The following is a 17816-nucleotide window of genomic DNA, read 5'->3' on the forward strand; positions in this document are numbered from 1 at the left end:
ATTGTTTTTGATCCATATATACGTTTAAACAAACAAACAAACGAGCAAAGTCATTCCTCTTCAATGCTTTCAATATCCATTTATTACTCTGGCATAGCTTCACTGACTACAGGAGGAGCTCAGTAGTACATGTATGTAAACTGTAGCTGTGTCCACTGAGACTAAAGCAATAGAGAGGTTTTAAATCAGCATCAAGCTTCTAATTCACCTCAGTTAACGTAAAAGAAAGGGCTCTAACTTCATTCCTTCACAACCAGAATCATAAGTTCTTCATGCCAAATTCCAGCTTCCATCTTTTTTCTTGGCTCCCGTTCCTCAATGCTCATCATTGTCTTTGGGGCAAAATGTGTCACATCATTTCCCAGAATTCTTAGATCCCCTTAGAAGAGTTTGATTTCTTACATTAAAGGTGCTAAAATCTGAAACACAGTGCTCCTTGCTGTCAAAATCATGCCCTACAAAAAGAATGAAACAACTCCAGGGAGAGCCTCAGGATAAAAATATTCAACCTTATCTTTCAACAAATACCCTACGTATTCCATTCCCTCCTCCAAAATAATTTCAGGGCAGCAATGGCATCATACTGTACCAAACACACCCACGACAAGCCTATCTGTGGTAGAGAATAAACTTGGGAACGCAGGGCAAATTCTCTAAGACGTTCTTGCTTAGCACTTGCCTTAAATTCCCATTTTCTCTGGCAGATTTAAACCTACCATGAATGATTACAATAACTTGGAGGTATTCAGCAGCTTCATCAGCACTAAATTCCCAGGATATACGGCAGAACTGCAGCAAAAATGGGGATATGGCGTGGGTGACCAACGATGAGCTGTCTACATACTACATGTACAAGCTAATTTAAAATACTGAAAGAAAATCTGATCAATGCATCACCTATGGGTGACTTAAATATTATAATTAAATCAGCATTTTTCTTTGCTTGTGAACTAGGAAAGGGTTGTCACTTCAAATCTGGGATTTTGTGCAGATTTCTGGTAGAAATCAGTCTAGGATGTTAACATTTGCAATTGTATTCACCCTACAAACACCTAAAATGTTCTAAAATGTTCACCTCCTATGAATACTCAGTTTATAAAAATTCAGACAACATTTTTCACTTGCAGGTCAATAATTGCAATAACTTATTCACCAGAAAAGCTGAAATATGTATTGTTGAGCAAATATCTGTCTGTCCATCCATTTATCTACGTGAAGAACTCATTTTAACTGCAAAATAAAACTTGTGGAAAATGTCTTAAAGCATTTGATCTAGTATGAACTTCTATCAGGACCGGTACAGGTGAAATACTGCAGAAAACAGCAGTCAGTAGATAACAGGCTATTAAAGATGTCGCATTCCCCTGGAAAGGAACCCAGTAATGCCACACTTGTTCTTTAAATCTTATGAAAACATGACAGTTTGTAAGTAGACATAAAAAAGCAGTGGAACATCACAGAGGAGAGAAGGACAGCTTTGTAGTGGTACCCAGCAAACCTGCTTCTAGCATGGGGTTATACCACGTATGAAAGCTGGTGGGTCAATTATGTTTCTAAACCCCCTGAGGGCAATAAAGAGAGCACCTTTCAAAGCAGGATGGAGTATCACGCTAATTTTGCTGACATCACTACCACGAGCATTTGCTTTCTCCCAGCTACCAACATCTGTGCTTTGGGTTCTGCTCTACTTCTGTCTGCAGTTAAGAAGACACAAACCGCTCCCACAGCTCAGTTCTGCAGCTGAATTGCCAAAATCATGTATAATTGTAGTTCATGCTACCAACCCGTGCTTATTGGCAAAATGCTTGAATTACACTTCCTAAGGTACAATAATTCACTTGCATTTAACAAGATGGATTTGTCCCCAGCACAGCATGGTGTCCAAAGCTTTCTGGAGGTCACTTGGAGCACTGGGAGCTGGTGGCCTCTGGATGCAGTAGAAGGCAGAAGTACATGCTGATAAAGTAGCTGACAAAGCAGAAGCCAAATGCAATTAATATGCATCAGAAAAGGCATTTCCAGGAGGAATAGGGAACTATTAATGTTACTGCACAAGCAATTGCTGCTGTCTCATCTAAAGTACAGTCCACATCCCTGAACACTTTGAAATGTCTAAGAAAATTCAAACCAAGTTGGAAAAAAAAAAACAAAAAAACTATGAGAATAACATTTTTATTGGGGATTTAAAAGATCAGTGCTAAACTGGCCAAGAGAAAGAAAAAGGTGGGGGGAAACATCCCAGTGGCTTTTCATACTATGTCTGACCAGCAAGAACACTCCAACGTAGTTGTATGCTATAACAAGAGGGGGAGATGCTTTGGTCCCAGAGCATTTCTTCCAGTCCTGTCTCTCAGTATCCATCTGAGGCAGTAACTCAGTGACAGAAATAAATAACTTTTAAGAATAAGATGACAAATGCTAACACTGAACTGTGCTGGTAACAATACTTTCTTCTCAGAAGCTCAATCTTCTGTATACAAAAGTCAGAGACTTCAAAGATGGTACAAGAAATGCTGGGGCAAATGACTCTGCCGTTTCCCTAGGACTGTATGAGTAGAGAGAAGCCCCAAGTACAAATTCACACAATAATGTGTGAATTCAGATACAAAATACAGCTCCACTAATAAACTTTTTAACATCAAAGAGCAACGCTACCAGTAGAATGCAAGCAAGTTGCTGTGATTACTGAGCTATTTTCTTGTGAGGCAAATGACTTGAAAAAGTTTGTTCCCATTTTGCAAGCTGTAGTGAATTCTAGCAAGCAAGATGAAGAACAAACAACAAGAAAAGCCATGTTTCTTAATTACGAGCTGCAACATGAACCTTCTCTCTCCAAAACAGCTGTACCAGTGCATGAGAACAAGCTCCTTGATTATCAGAAACATCTACAACTATTGCCTATTGAACTCTGATGCTGCCAGCGCAAATGGCAACACCCCGTTGGAAAGGACCCATTCTGGTCACAGACAGAAGGCTCTTCAATGAGGAAATGCCTCCTAAAGTAGGTGGTATGGAAAATATAAATGGCAAATCCCTCTAGATGCACGTTCTCAGTGCAGCTGGAATTAGTTTGCATTTCCTATTTATATGAAGGACTGCAGTGAGATGGGGGGGGGGCCACCCTTCCTGAGCTGAACAACGCACTCTAATTCTTATGTCTCAGGGCCTGCACTCTGATATATAGCAGTGCCCCCATGAGTTAAGTCTTTTTATATGAAAATGCAAAGAAGGCAACAAGAGAAAGCTAGCTGTCACAGCTACTGATCAATACAAAGAGGAAAAAAGCTCTTGGGGAACTAGGGACAGAGCAACTACTGAGGTTTTCTTTCAGTGACCAACCCTGCTTTGCAAGTCTGAACTCTGACTTTTATGAGTCAGCGACAATCGGCACAGTTAGCTACTCTTCGATCCAGTCTTTGAACACATCCATGCTTCTTTTTGGATTCTGTTATGTTCAACCCATATAGCATCATATGCTGGCTATTACCACATTTATTAATTTATCTAGAAAATGCTGTCATCAAAGTAAACAAAGAGTAACAGGCTTTTTCCACAGTGACCAGAAGTGACGTTGTTCCATGATACTGCAACTGTCTTTCTCTGTTAGCTAGATTCCCACAACCCATAGCGTATAGATCTCTTCAAGACAGGTAAATACACCAGTGTGCGCCAATTTCATGAATATTTCTAGAACAAAAGCAAATAAATATTTTAAGAGGGGTTTTGATGTACTGCATTTTCCCTGATGTGTTTGTAGGCAGAAACATCTGTGTTTCCTATAGCCAATACATAAACTAATATGAAGAGTAGGTGGTACAGCTAGATCTGAGATACACTTTGTTAAGCACTTTACATGTCACATGAAATATGATTTGAGATATTAAATGAGACAGAAGAGCTCAAAGGAGATTCCCACATGAATTGAGAAGAGTAAACAGATGGACCCAGGGAGCCTGACATATGAATAGCCCATTTATTGCCTTAAGACTGTTTTCTGCTGAAGTGCATTTATTTATTTAGGAACAGCCTACTTTTTGCTGAAAGACCTTGATCTTCAGCATCCATTGTAATAGCTCCTAAAGGAACAGAAGGTCCATCCCCAAACCTCTTAAGAGCAACTATGGATCAAAGTCTGAGCTAGAGGATGGCAATCCTACCCACAGCAGGGAGGTCTGGAACTAGGTGATCTTTAAGAGCCCTGCCAATTCAAGCCATTTGATGATTCCACATTTCTATGAACTGAATAAAATTCTGAAAAGAATAAACAATCCAGACTTGAAAGGGAAGTATTTGACTGGTTTGAGATGTACGCAATAACTCAGATCTCTCTGGTTTGACAGAGGCTTTGTTTTAAACACCGGTTCCCTCATCTGTACCTTTCTCATGATCATAATATCATAATGGACATTCTAATTAAAGTTTAGCTTCTTCCATATTTTTGTTCAAAGATAAAAATTATCTGAAGGCCCATATTCTTTCCTCATTCTTTTTATCTTCTGTTACATCCAGGCTAAGAAACTGATATTATGTTACACTTGCTAGCAAATTTTATAATATTTGAACATATGAGGTTTCAATACCCAATCTTGAAGTGTAAGAAATTATTCCTATCTGTTAAAAAAAATCCCAGTGAGTGCTCATCTATCTGTCATTTTGCACACTTCCCGCATCTGACTTGATGTTGTTTTTCAGGTGCACGTATATCACTGCATTTGTGAGATTCCTGCCTGTGCTTTTGTCCTTTATTACTATGAAATTAAAATCAGTCCATTCAGTACTCAGAAAAACCTCCTTGCTGGTAACAATGGAAAATGATGCAAGTAGACTCTCCTGTAGCATGGCCTTGCTAATGTGTTTCAACACCACTCTGTGAGGATGCTCTTCTTGATGTGAGAAAAGAGGAGAGTAGGTAGTTCAGACTGCTTCATCTGCCAAGAAATCAAGATTTATTGCTGACCTTGTTCACTGGGACAAATCAATGGAGCTGCTAATAATAAGCATGAAGGAGCCCTTAACACAAAATGCTGAATGCTTTTGTGTGACTATAGTTCTCCCACTGAACTAGCTCACACGCCAACAGCTCATCATGGATGCAAACGCGCAGAGAGCCCTGAAGATATCCTACAGCAGTTCTTCTAACAATGCTGGTATATTGCCGGCTATAGGAGAACAGGCTGAGCTGAAAACTCATCAAGATGCTTGTTTCCATGTCTGAGCCCAACCTGGTGAGAGGGATTCTCATTTCAGTATTAGTATTTAATGTGTGGTAGAATGCTCGATAGATAGGCAAGCAGTAACCCTTCATCAGAATAGTCAGTAGCCTCCTTCTTGTCTTAAGAAGCTATTCATCCTACCTTGACTACTGAGAAGTCGTCAGCAAGACATCATCATTCTTGCAAGTAACCTCACTGAATCACTAAGATGAGTAACTCTGGGAAATTGTAAATTGGTTTGGTTTGCTGCCTGTTCAGCTCAGTTTCATGCTATTAAATGACTTCTAGCCAGTAACAATACAAAAAAAATCCATCCCATTTAAATATAATTGCTCCCTTTAATGCTAACTGTGCACTGTTCATGGTGGGAGTTGGGATGCATAGCCTCAGTTTTGCTTTCTGGGTGAACTGTGGAGAACACAGCCATTGCTCAATCTGTTCTAAGAACAGTTTTGTCCAAAGTGCAATTGTTCCGAACAAACACACATGGTTTATATGCAATAGCTCCCCATACATACTTGCCTTTGGGAAGTCTGCAGAGTGACCGGCCATTGAAGCTCCTGTGGGAACTTAACTGCTAGTTATTTCAGACCCCCCAAAGCACATTTGGGTGAGAGGGGGGACACCAGCATGAGATACAACACTGTAGAAAGCAATACGTTTTTTCTGTATGCTTTCTGCTTTTCACATCTATCTATCTATCAGCAGGTCATGGGTTAAATCCTTGGCATAGACTTGGTATGGTTACGCCTAGGTCCTGAGCTTTGGTAGCCACCAGAGTTGCAAAGCTCTAGTTTAAAATGATGTTTCCAAAAAGCCTCTTCCAAATATTTTGCCCTGCAGAGAACATAGTGCTGCCTTCCACCTCTAGCCACGTTTTATTTAATACTTTTAGATACTCAAAGAACAAGCTGAAGACATATGCTCAATAATAAGATTATTATTTTTTATGCCCAGATTCAGGATATGGATACATCATTAATAAAACAAGGAACAAGAAAAGCTACATCAGCAACAGTACAACCAAAATGGAAATGTTTCTGTGACTGCATCATCTGGCATAGCAGAGCCATAAGACACCTGGCCTCTTCTTTCATTGAATAGATTTACAAAGTCTTAAATCATGTGAAACCATTCACTTTTGCAGCCAGTTCTATAGAAATACTGGTTGATTGCAAAATTTAGTAAAATACTCCTCATGCAATCAGGAACTCATGAGTTAGGATTTCATTAGAGACCCAGAAAGCTGCCTGATGAGGTTTATGACTCCGGCCAAAACCAAGTTCATCTCTATTTTTAAATATTGTGCTAGTAGGCATTTCTGGATTTAGAGCAAAACTTTAGACTGCAGTTGCAGCTGGAAGTCAAAAATAAGATGAGGAAGCCTACCATAAGCCTTATCCCTTTGGATGCCTGTCGTTTCATGCTGCAAAGTTGTAGGCACTTTAGAGTCAACTCTAAACCCAGTCAATACTGTGCCAAGCACATCTGTCCCTTCTAGTCAGAGCCTCATGAAAATTTGCTGAAGAAGGACGAGGAAGATGGCAGGGTAAAAGCTGTGGCTGTCAGCTTTAGAAGTTTTCATGTACTGCAGTGCTGCCAGGCAGGTAGAGCTGCAAAAGCATTTTCCTGCTTTTTCCATACTGCTCCTGCCTTGCTGAGTGAGACCTGACCACCACCTGCTCTGCTTTGTCTGTCCTCTGCCATTCACAAAATCCCAAGCTAAAACACACAGGCGTGCCTTCATCAGCCCGTAGGCCACTTCAAAAGGACATCTAACAATCTGTTTAGCAGAACAAAAAGGAAGTGTCTGACTCACAGGTAGGCTGACAAACCTTGGGAAGGTTTTCTTTCAAGAACTGAAATTCCTGGTTTCCTTTCTTGCCAGTTGGAATTCATGTCAGCTATAATTGTCCGTGAGTCATTCATCCACCTCTGTATTGTGGCCACTTGGGTGCATTTGGCCTGTTTCAGCCACTGAAGTTTTCTTTTGTGAAGTATCAAATGGCTTCTAGATCATCTAGTGATGCACTGCTACCACTGAAAAAGGTTCTGGAACTCAGTGCTGCGAAATGTCTGCAATCATGTCTTTTCTTCTTTCCTTCTTTTATTTTACTCTTTTTTTAGCATCTGAGCTATTTTTGAGCCGAACAGAGGGATGAATGCTTCCTCGCTGTGAATACACCACTTATCTGATTACTGAAAGCTGCAATAAATTATGCCCCCCTATAATAATTTTACATAACTTGCTGAAGATGCAGCACAGAAAATGGACTGCAATTACAATAGGAAGATTACAATAAAAATAGTTTACTTGCAAGATATTTTCTGGTCTTTCTCGCAGGTTGTTTTTTTTTTATATACATATACAAGTAAAATATTATCCTCACTTTAGTTCCATTATTCACTTTTCAGAGATAAAAAGTACAAGTATCTATAAACACACAAAACACAAACCTCTGAAGATGTCTGTATTTTGTTCTTCTATCCTTGAGCAGGACAGCAAGCAAAATCAACTACAGCTGATCAGGCCTCAGCTAAGATTTGACCTCAAGTTGGGCAGAACTCGGGGTAGTTCTTTGACCCCTCTTGCATGTTCCTGCTTTGATCTCAGATAAGGCTTTTCCTCTTGCTGGCTCCTAAGGGTGTAATTAAGATTATATAAGATGGGATCAACATGCTTTGTTCACACATGTTGCAATCCCCAGTCCTTAATGCAAAAATATCCATATCCTTTCACTGAAGAAATCCATATAGAATGAGAACAAGCAGAGACCTGTCATGGGCTTGGAGCATGGCTACATGAACATGGCTACAGAGCTCCTGTACCAGAGCTAATAGCTGGGCATGGTTTGGTATTGCCTTATGCAGTGTTACCATGGAGGGATGAGACTGTCTGAGGGATCTCTACACAAAAGCAGGTATCTCCAAAGCCCTTCACATGACAGACACACACCTTACCATGGACAGTACTATCGCAAGACAAGCAAAGAGCTGCACAGGTATAAGTGCAGATCTGACCACTTTAAAAAGGGGAAAAAAAAAAACAAACAAACCAAAACACTCAGATCTTTCAATCAGAGAGAAAGTCACCTTCAGATGGATGAAATGGCTTCTATAAACATTTCATCCATCACCACAGTGGGAATCCTTTCAGAGATTTTTAGTGGTACTTATAAACATTGTCTTCTTTTGTGATATTAAAACAATTGTGAGTATCCCTTACTAATTAATGGACTTCTGAGACAGCAGAAAATATCAGCCAAAAATAAAAGGCAAAAAGGACTACCAGGTGCTTGGAAATTCAAACACTGAAGAGCAATAATTAGATGAGTGCTGCCATTTATGATTTTAATTATTATGAGCTAATTCAGCTACATCCTGATAAATGGTAACTGCTTTGCCTTGTTCTAGCAATACTCAAGGTTGCCCATCCTTGGGGAGGACTCAGTGCTATGGAAAACAGATACAAGGCAGGAATGTGAATTCAAAACATGGTTTAGAGCAACTGCATAAAAATCACCATAAAGCTGGGTCTCACAGTGGTGTGTTTCAAGGAGAGCCTGAGTGTTTCCATCACTTCTACAAAGACAAGCACCCATGGCAAGATTTCAGAGCTTTGCTGCTGTGTTGCAGGATGAGAAGCAAGCAGCCAAGAGAATTATGTCAAACAGATTTGTGTTCACATAGATCACAGAGTAAAGTCCACAGCAGCATTGTTTCCATAATAGCGTGATGATTCTCTCTGCCAGAAACCAACGTCATTGGTAGTGCTTATCTCTCAAAGCAGTTCTATGTATCAATTTATATTTCAGGCACTATCTTGCAATTAAACTTCTAGCTAAAAACGCCTGTTTTCTGTTCTCTCCCTCTTTCCAGTTCTCTGTCCTCCAAGATTAACAAAAACTTCTCTGTGCCTGCATATTAATCACACCACAAAACTAAACCACTCATTAGAACTGCAGCACATAACAACTGCCATTAAAAACCTCAATATTGCTATTTTCTGTCTTTAATTTTGTGAGGCTGTTTGGATTAATCTCTCCTCTAAGTATATGCAACACCACAACAAATACCCTGATAAACACTCAACTGTGGTAGGTATTGATGTGCCATTACCTTGCTACGTGTTACAAGAACAGAGCCCTTGTCTGGTAGCTTGTTGATGTCTACAAGGTGCAAATACACATGCACACAGGCTCATGTAAGGATTCACCTGAAGCGTCCTACCAGCACACGCTGACTGATGCTTTACTGCAGAGAAAGAGTAGGGAATATGGTCACTGTGCATAGATGAAGCCACGATGCAGGCTGTATCAGCCACCCTGACAGTGCCAACTACTCTCTTCTGGCATCCCTCTCAGTAAATAAATCATTAAGCAAATAAACAAACATAATTAGCCTTAATTCCTGATCCTTCACATCTTTGGAGAGAACTGGCTGATCCAACAATGACGAGTTACATGGGATCCCAAATTGTCCTCAGTCTACCTCATGGTTTTGTAAGTTGGCTGGTGGCAGGCATGGGCAGGCAGCCCTTCCGTCCCTCATAGCCTCATCCCAACATCCTCTGGAAATTCATAACCATAGCTCCTCCAGAGGTTTTAAATTTGTTCTGCAATGTAACACTGTAGTGTAAGAGACAACCTCTCCTTACACTTAGTGTAGAAGCAAGATGATATCGTGCGCTTAGATAGAAAATAAAGGAAGCAAAGCAGGACAAAAATACACATTATGTACACACTACTGTACAACCAGAAGTTGAGCTCCTTCACCCTAGTTTGGTAGCAGAGAGATACACTGTGGGACCCTGTTCTAGATATCTAATTTCACATTCAACAAAGAAATGAAACAAAAAAAGGGAAACTGCAGCCCTTAAACAAAACTAACTCTCTCAAGGACTGGTAAGGTCCCCTGGGAGCCCACAAGAAAAGGCAGCAATCCTACCAGCAAATTTCTTCAAAGCCTGTAGACACTGAGTCAGCTATTGCATTAAGCACTACAAGAAGCCCTTAGGCTCATGCACCCCTGACTTGGAACTGAATTATGCGTGACTTTAAGCATGCAAAATGACCCCCAGCCACATTAAGAACTCCTTTAGGTTCTTAAGCTTAAGCAATAGGGTCATAACCTGCAGGCAGCAAAGCTTGAAACTGAATCCCTCTAAAAGGCACCCAAGCTAGTGCAGGCTGTGGCCCTGGCCTCATGAAGTCAATGAAGGCACAGCTTTGCTGCAGGACCGTCCACTATACCCTGCTCTCACCTCAAGGCCCAGAAAGTAGATTGAAGGCATGGCAGGAGGTGCAGCCCTGGGGATCCATCTCTCTCGTTGGGAACTGTAGGAAACATCCAGGACTCAGGCAAACTGAGGATTCCTGCAGGAAAAGTATGTGGAAGCACCTTGCATCACTCCTGATCTAAGTGTGCAAAGAGGAAGATGATGAAACTGCTAATGAAACTTGCTTTTCTAGGGCACACAGATCTCTATGACTTGTTTACAATGCATTTGTGCCAATAATATTGAAGCTATTTTGCTCACGCGGTACAGAATAACAGATCAACCCAAGCTTTCAGATCAGACATGCAGTCTCCAGCACTCAATTGCTCTGATTAAATATACATCAACTGCATTCATTCATTACAGGCAACCCTAACTGCTACACAAAATGCTTTTCCTTGCATAGTCTACCATGTATTATGGTGTTGTGCCTGTATGCAATATAGTGGGCTGTGTACTACCAGGGTTTGCCTAACAACCATAGTCATCCAGTTGGCTTGCTTCTATATTAAAAGATCAACAGAGGTTTTCTTTTGTTGTTTTGTTCTGGTTTTTGTCACAGTCATAGCAAGTACTAGCTGACATGCTTTGCTTTAATGCACAAGCTGGCTTTTACAGCTTTATCAGACACCTCAGATCCTAAACAAGGAATCCAGGACTCACAAATAAGTTTTCCTGTATTTAATAGCAAGTTCATAGCAGGCTTCCCCTGAAAACCGAATCTTTAAGTCCCTGCTCAGTACTGGACACAGGAATCTCCAGGGTCCTTCTGCCTGCACAAGTGGAAATAGGAGGATTGCAGACAGGCTGCTGTAGCAGACAAGAAGCAATGTGGGCAACCAAAACTTGAGGTTAAAGCTCAAGTTGTTCTGTGTGAGAGCAACCAAGCATAAGTCATCTTATGAAGAAGTGCTGTGGCTCTGTCCCAGGATGGAGAATCCCAGCTGTGCACTGGGCTCAGGGCAGTAGGGATGTCTAATAGCATCTGCACCCACCCACCCAGCCACAGCTTCCCCAACCTCTTACATTTACTTCCTCTGAAAGGGATCAACTATGTTTCCTTTGATGGTATGTGTGACAATGCAATTTTTTTTTTAAGTGTATACCAGAAAACATCACCAAAGCAACAAGGTTTTATCTCAGATCTTACTTGTTTGTGTGTGGACTCATATACTTATGTGTATCTGCAATAAGAAAAACAGAGAAGCAAATTAGTTGACTGTTACCTTCATTCTCTGTGCACATGTACATATCTTTTATGTAATGACCTTCTTCAGATACCTGACACTGCACAGAAATGGGATCCAAAGCCAAAATCTCCTCCTGTTGGCAGCAGCAGACTAACTACGCAAAGGAGCTAACAGCTGCATACTACATTTCTTCAGAATTTATAGGTTGCTACTAAACCAGCACTGTCATGGTGTTGGCGGCTAAAAGTTTAGAGCTTTCATTATTTACTTTCATTGCTTCAAACTTTACAGATTCATTTTCATTATTCCCTGGGGAGCCACACTTTAAATCTCTCTCTAGGTGTGATGCAAAACTGGAGTCATTCTTCTTCAACAAGACAATAAGTTCTTTCCTGACCCTGCTTTTTCTGCTCCTTAGTGCATGCCTCCACCTTCCTTTCCCTGCCTACACTTCAAGTTTGCTTTGATGCTCTTGCTCTAGACACCAGTACACAAAGGTATGCAAATCTGAAGCTGTTTGGGGATCAAGATAAGGACAAGTGAATGTATCATTTTCTCCACAGCTCAAGTCATAACTTCCTCAGTCCTTGCTCTTCCGCCACCACCTGCAGGGCAGACAAATGCATGCTGGTGGTACCATGTCTGCTGTTCTCCAGACAGTACTTCTCTTCCCCTGGGACTTTTGAGAAGCCTGTTGGTAAAAACAGGGAGCACTTCTGTTTCTGTTCCTCATGTCCTTGACAAGGTGGCATAGGATCAAGTCATAGCTTTATCTCTAGATTTTATCTAGAAAGAGATTTAGTTCAGATTCTTCTAAAAACACAAACACGGCTAAGAGGAAATTGCTCTTTTTTTTGTCCTTAAGTAAGAAAGGTCCCCCCAAAAATAAATATTGCCAGTCAAATAGTTTCCAGGCAGGCCAACTTAGAACTGTTCTAAAGGTGCTGATTTTCAGAATGGGCTTAGTACCCCTCTTTATCAAAAACTAATTGCCTTAAAAGTGCCGACACTTCCGCAACAAGGAAGACATAAAGCCCTCAGCCTGACCTGCGTACTAAGAACCCCAATCCTGGTGCCTATTCTCTACCCAGACTAGAAAAATCAGAGACACAAATGACTTTTACAATAGTTTGCAAGCCAACTAAAGCCCCCATGGCAGACCATGCTACTACAGAAAACACTGTGTTCAGAGCCCTGAAGGCCAGAAACCATTACTTACTGACAGTTCAGTTTTAGGAGAGGAAGCACTAAAAAGTTATTCCACTAAATCAGCATATCATAAATACATTTCATTTCAATCTCTATGAAGTCTGCCCACAAGTGGATGAGTCACTCACTGATCAGCTGGGGTCTGGTTCTTTTCTCCTGACCTCCCAGCAGATATGCAAGTTTCAGATGTAAAATATTCCTGATCAGCACGTCTTTTCCTATAAGCACAACAATTTCTTACTGGGATTTTACGCTTGTTTGTTTAGGCACTGTTAGTCATCTCAACCCTCAACTAATCAGATGGAAATTGTTTGAAACAAAAGCTTGAACCTCAACACAGCAGCATACTGCTGCCCAACCAGCAAATGTATACTCTCAGGTGATTTCTAGACCGTATTTGAAGCAACCCATTGTCTGGGGTTAACATTTTATCACAGCTATCTGGAGTTTGCTCCTTCTGCATCCTGAAGGAATTACTCCTGAGCTTTCCAAATGTTTGGAAATTCAGCTGAGCTAGAAATGGTCAAGATCAACACTGAGATGTTAAGAGATAAGCCTCCTTAGGGCTAAATGAGGATATCCTCATTTAAACTCTGCTGATGAACATGACTCAGCCCTTTTCCCTGAAGTCACTTCAAAGTCTTGCATCTTGTCAGTGTTGAGAGACATGCTATCTACTCTGCTTTGTTTATGGATGGGTCACTTGGTTTAATGTTGCAGAGTAGAGATGTAAAACCATGACAGCAAGTGTTACTGTACAGAAAAGCACAAGACTATGTTCTGCTTAAACTCAGTGCCAACCAGAAATGCCTGCTAAACTGGTGCCAAACTAGAGACTGTATAGCTGTGTCAGGATGAACCAAGTTCAAATGCTCTTTCCATGAGGGTTTGTCTTCCATTGCATGGATATCTTGGATTCTGCGAGGCCTTTGATACCGTCTCCTGTAGTTTCCTCCTAACCAACACAGTGTAGTTTTACTTGAATAAGTGGGATACAAGGTGGGTGGAAACATGGACTGCCAGTCTCAAAGGGCTGTAATTAGCAGAATAAAATTCAGCCCAATGTTACTTGGGTGAATACTGCATGTCACCTTCATTAATACCAGAGAAGGGAAGTGGGATGAAGTCTCAGCAACATCATAAATGCTACCAGACTGAGAAAGGTGCTGGGTGTGCTGCCAGGAAGCCATTTTGAGAGCTTGACAGGGAGAAAAGATGGGTGAATGGGAACATTGTGAATCTCAGCACAGGCAAAAGCAAAGCTGTGTGTCTGGGAAAGAGACAAGTCTCCTACCAAAACAACCAACACTTGATTTAGGGCGCCACAGAGTACAAGCTCAACAGCTAACAAGCTAGTGAAAAGTTCCATCTGAGGCCATGCAGGCGGACTAATACAGCCAGTTATCTCAGACCTGAAAAACCAAACACAGGCAAGACCTTCAAATCCACAGCTCAACTACCATCATATTGCTCAGGAAAAAGATTTCAAGGTCAGTTCTGTCTTTTAAATGCATAAGTACACAATCAGTTTTCCTATCCTCTTTAACACATCTTGTTTTGCGACACCTCTAAAGTGCAGCAAGTTGAGCAATATTTATTTATTGGGTATTTACTGCTATCAATTTAAAATGCTTGTGTGATAATTTAGAGAACTTATTTTTACAGCTTCTTTCTCTATCTGAATAGCAGTTTGTCTCATTATTTAGGAAAACACTTGCCAGGCCAAATATACTACTACAAAGCAAAGTTAAATGAACTTGAAATTACACTTCTCTGCTCTGATTAACACTAACGTATATACAGGAAATTGCATTACTTTATTATCACTAACATAAATGTGTATTACGTGCACTGAGATCTATTTTTACACAAGTGGCTGAATAAGGCTTAACATCACGTGATTTTGTGCAGTAATCAAATTCTGGTGTGGAAAAATACTCTATTTTGCATTCAGAAAACAGTATTTGGCAGCAGATGAAATGCAATTTGGTATTGAAAGCAGAGGTTATTAATTATCAGACATGCCCATGGCTATTTCACTGTAGGTAGGGGTATGAATATATTCATATTTACTGGAACTTTGTAGGGAACTACAGGCCATGCTAACACATTAATTAAGTTTATTTTTGAATTAATTGCTATAAACACAGACAATGTTGTACAGAATTCTCAAATCTTCTATCATGTAAATGCATGGAAACCTCCTTCTGAAAAGAAAAATCAATTTTCAAATTATTTTTCAGTAGACCTGTTTTCATTTTCCATCAACACATTTGCTCTGCCTCCAGTCTTCCTTCTCTCATACCTTCCCTCTCTCACACCCTCTTTGCTTTTCCTAGCAGCAACACTTGCAGTCTCTCACAGTTGGGCTGTAAGGCAGTTGGTGCTGGCTCATCTCTGAGTGCCAAGCATGCAGCCACTATTTCTAACAGGAAGGCCACAGAAAAATTCAGGAGGGACAAAAGCTAATGAGAAACACCGGAGATGGAGAACTGAACATAACTCCTGCAGGTTCAAATGGTGCCTTACACACTGGGAACTCTGGGGAAACCAATGGAAGACCTTTACCTTGCTACATTCACATCCAAGAAAGATTCCCATACAATTAGTGCAGTGCTTGCTGCTCAATGAAGGCTTTAAGGACTCCAAAGAAGTAAATGTTCAGTTAACATTTATTATATCTGCATCTTTGCTAAGAAAATGCAAGAGAGATTTTCCCAGGAGGTTTAAGTACCAAAGCAAAGATTTAACTTTTAGCTACGAGAGGAAATAGAGCGACAAGATCCAGACAGATTTTTATTTTAATCATCATTCCTTTCTTTCATTATTTCTACTTACTTTCAACCTTTATTCTCAGGCTAGGACCACAGTCAAAGCATAGAGGTAGACTGCCCCATATTTCTTAATACCAATTCCAAAAGCAAGAAAGCTTTAGAAGGTTAAAGGAAAAAACATGAAAGGGAAACTTGAAGAAGAAAAAAATGAAAGAGGTCAAACCTACTCCTATTCCTTTCATATATGATTTAATGACAGAAACGAGAAGGGGCACACCTGACTTTCTATTTTGATTTAAAAAACTAGAAGAGAAAGAAATTGCTATTCATTTTTAAATATTTCTGAAGGAATATTTTACTGCTGCTAAAGCAACAAACCTGTACAGCTCACGTTCCAGATAAGTGTGCTGACTTCAACTGCAGGATACAGGTGTGACCAGGGCTGGCAGGTACTTTGCTCTTTGAAATGGCAATGCCATTAAACCACATTTGTGCTTTCAAAAAATAAGGAAAATAATAATAATAACCCTGTCTTTTTACTGGCAGCAGGGAAGGTACTGGGATGAAGAGCAGGTCAAATACAAGCTACTGGATGCTTCCCAGAATCTCTGTTCACCTGTTCTTCATGCTCACAACTAGCTTAGCCCTCCATTTCCCACTGGCAGACAGTTTGAGGCCTGGGAGCCTCTGCAGCATCACTCTCCTGCTGCTACAGCCACTGGGGAGAAACATAAGTAAGGAATAAACCTTGTTCTGTTGGTGGCTTTTAGCACCTGTTGCAGGCTTTTAGCACCTGTTGCAGTTGGTGTTACAGCGGGAAAGATTATCATGGTGAAAATGGGAAAAAAACAAACAGGGAAGGAATAATCACCTGTATCCAAAGATCTGGGTTTGCAGGAAAGGCTCCACAGAGGAGGGATCTCCAGAAAGAGATCCTTCCCCATTGGCAGTCAGCCCTTAAATGGAGTCTAGGAGAGGTGCAGCCAGGCTCTACCCCTTCCTGTCATACAACTGAATTACCTTCATCTGTGCTCCCACAGCTGACTCAGTCCTTGCCTCAAGTGATCAACTGGTGGTTCAGGCTGTGACTCAACAGTTCCCATACAGCACCAAAACAGCCTCACCTGATGCAAGGAAATACTAAACAACTAAACATTTTTAAATCTAATTGCAACTCCATTTTCAGACAGCTTAAGTAGGCTCTCTGCAAATTTCAAATGGAATATATAAAGTTGCAGTCAGCCACTAAGCTCAAAAAACTGACCATGTCTCTTTTTATCAGACCTTTATAAGTCCCATCTGACCAGAGATAAATACCCCTCACTTCACAGTCATGTCTTATTCACATAATTGCTTTCTGGCAGTACGCACTTTTGTGACTGACTGTTTTCAAGGATGAATCACAGGAAGAGTAACATTTCATCAAAGATCTCTGGCAAACACCTTTTGAGCTCACTGAGAATTGCGGCCACTGCCATTGAACTAGACTGATGTATCAGCGTCACAAAAACAAGATCAGATATCCCATTAGTTCTGTTTCTGTTGTTCTCTCTATTTTTTTTTAATTAAAAATATAAAATAATGAAATAATTTGTGTTGCTTATATACATCAACTGTATTACACAGGAGGGCTGATCCAAAAGTTATGCCTCCTATTTTGTTATGATCACCCATGACATCAGAGGCAGAAGTTGGGGGTATGGCAGTAGAGGTTAAGCCTTCCCACCAGTATTCCATCATATTTTGTTGTCATATGAGATGTGGCCGCAAAGGGGCAGTCTGACAAACTGGCATCTGACATGGAAGTGCAGATGTAGTGAAAGTATGTCATTGAGCTCCTCCATGCAGAAAAAACGGCACACATTGTCATTCATTGACGGTTGCTGAATGTCTATGGAAACCAAACAACAGACATCAGCACAGTCAGTTGGTGAGTGGTATGTTTCTGCAGTGGCAATAGTAGTTTACCTCTCCTAGTACAGATTTTTCTGAGCGTAGCATGCAGCACCCTGTTCATCACCAGTGAAAATGCAGAGCTGATGGTGATGACAAAGTTGAAAATTAACATCCTATAGATGAGAATGCACTCTATCAAATATTGTTGTTGTGCTCCTTGTTGTAGTTCCCATGGAAATAAAATAGGAGGCACTAC

At 40.6% G+C, this 17816-nt stretch overlaps 1 long non-coding RNA gene across 1 annotated transcript; it reads right to left on the minus strand.

Annotated features, from left to right (window-relative positions):
- Positions 1 to 7447: 7447 nt before the first annotated feature.
- Positions 7448 to 16587, minus strand: LOC140249207 (uncharacterized). Its single transcript, XR_011902963.1, has 3 exons — positions 16536 to 16587; positions 10477 to 10588; positions 7448 to 7852 (listed from the first exon to the last, which is right to left on the minus strand). It is a non-coding gene; the product is annotated as an uncharacterized lncRNA (long non-coding RNA).
- Positions 16588 to 17816: the final 1229 nt, after the last annotated feature.

This window comes from Excalfactoria chinensis, chromosome 2 (genome assembly GCF_039878825.1).
Source record: "Excalfactoria chinensis isolate bCotChi1 chromosome 2, bCotChi1.hap2, whole genome shotgun sequence".
Classification (NCBI taxonomy): domain Eukaryota; kingdom Metazoa; phylum Chordata; class Aves; order Galliformes; family Phasianidae; genus Excalfactoria; species Excalfactoria chinensis.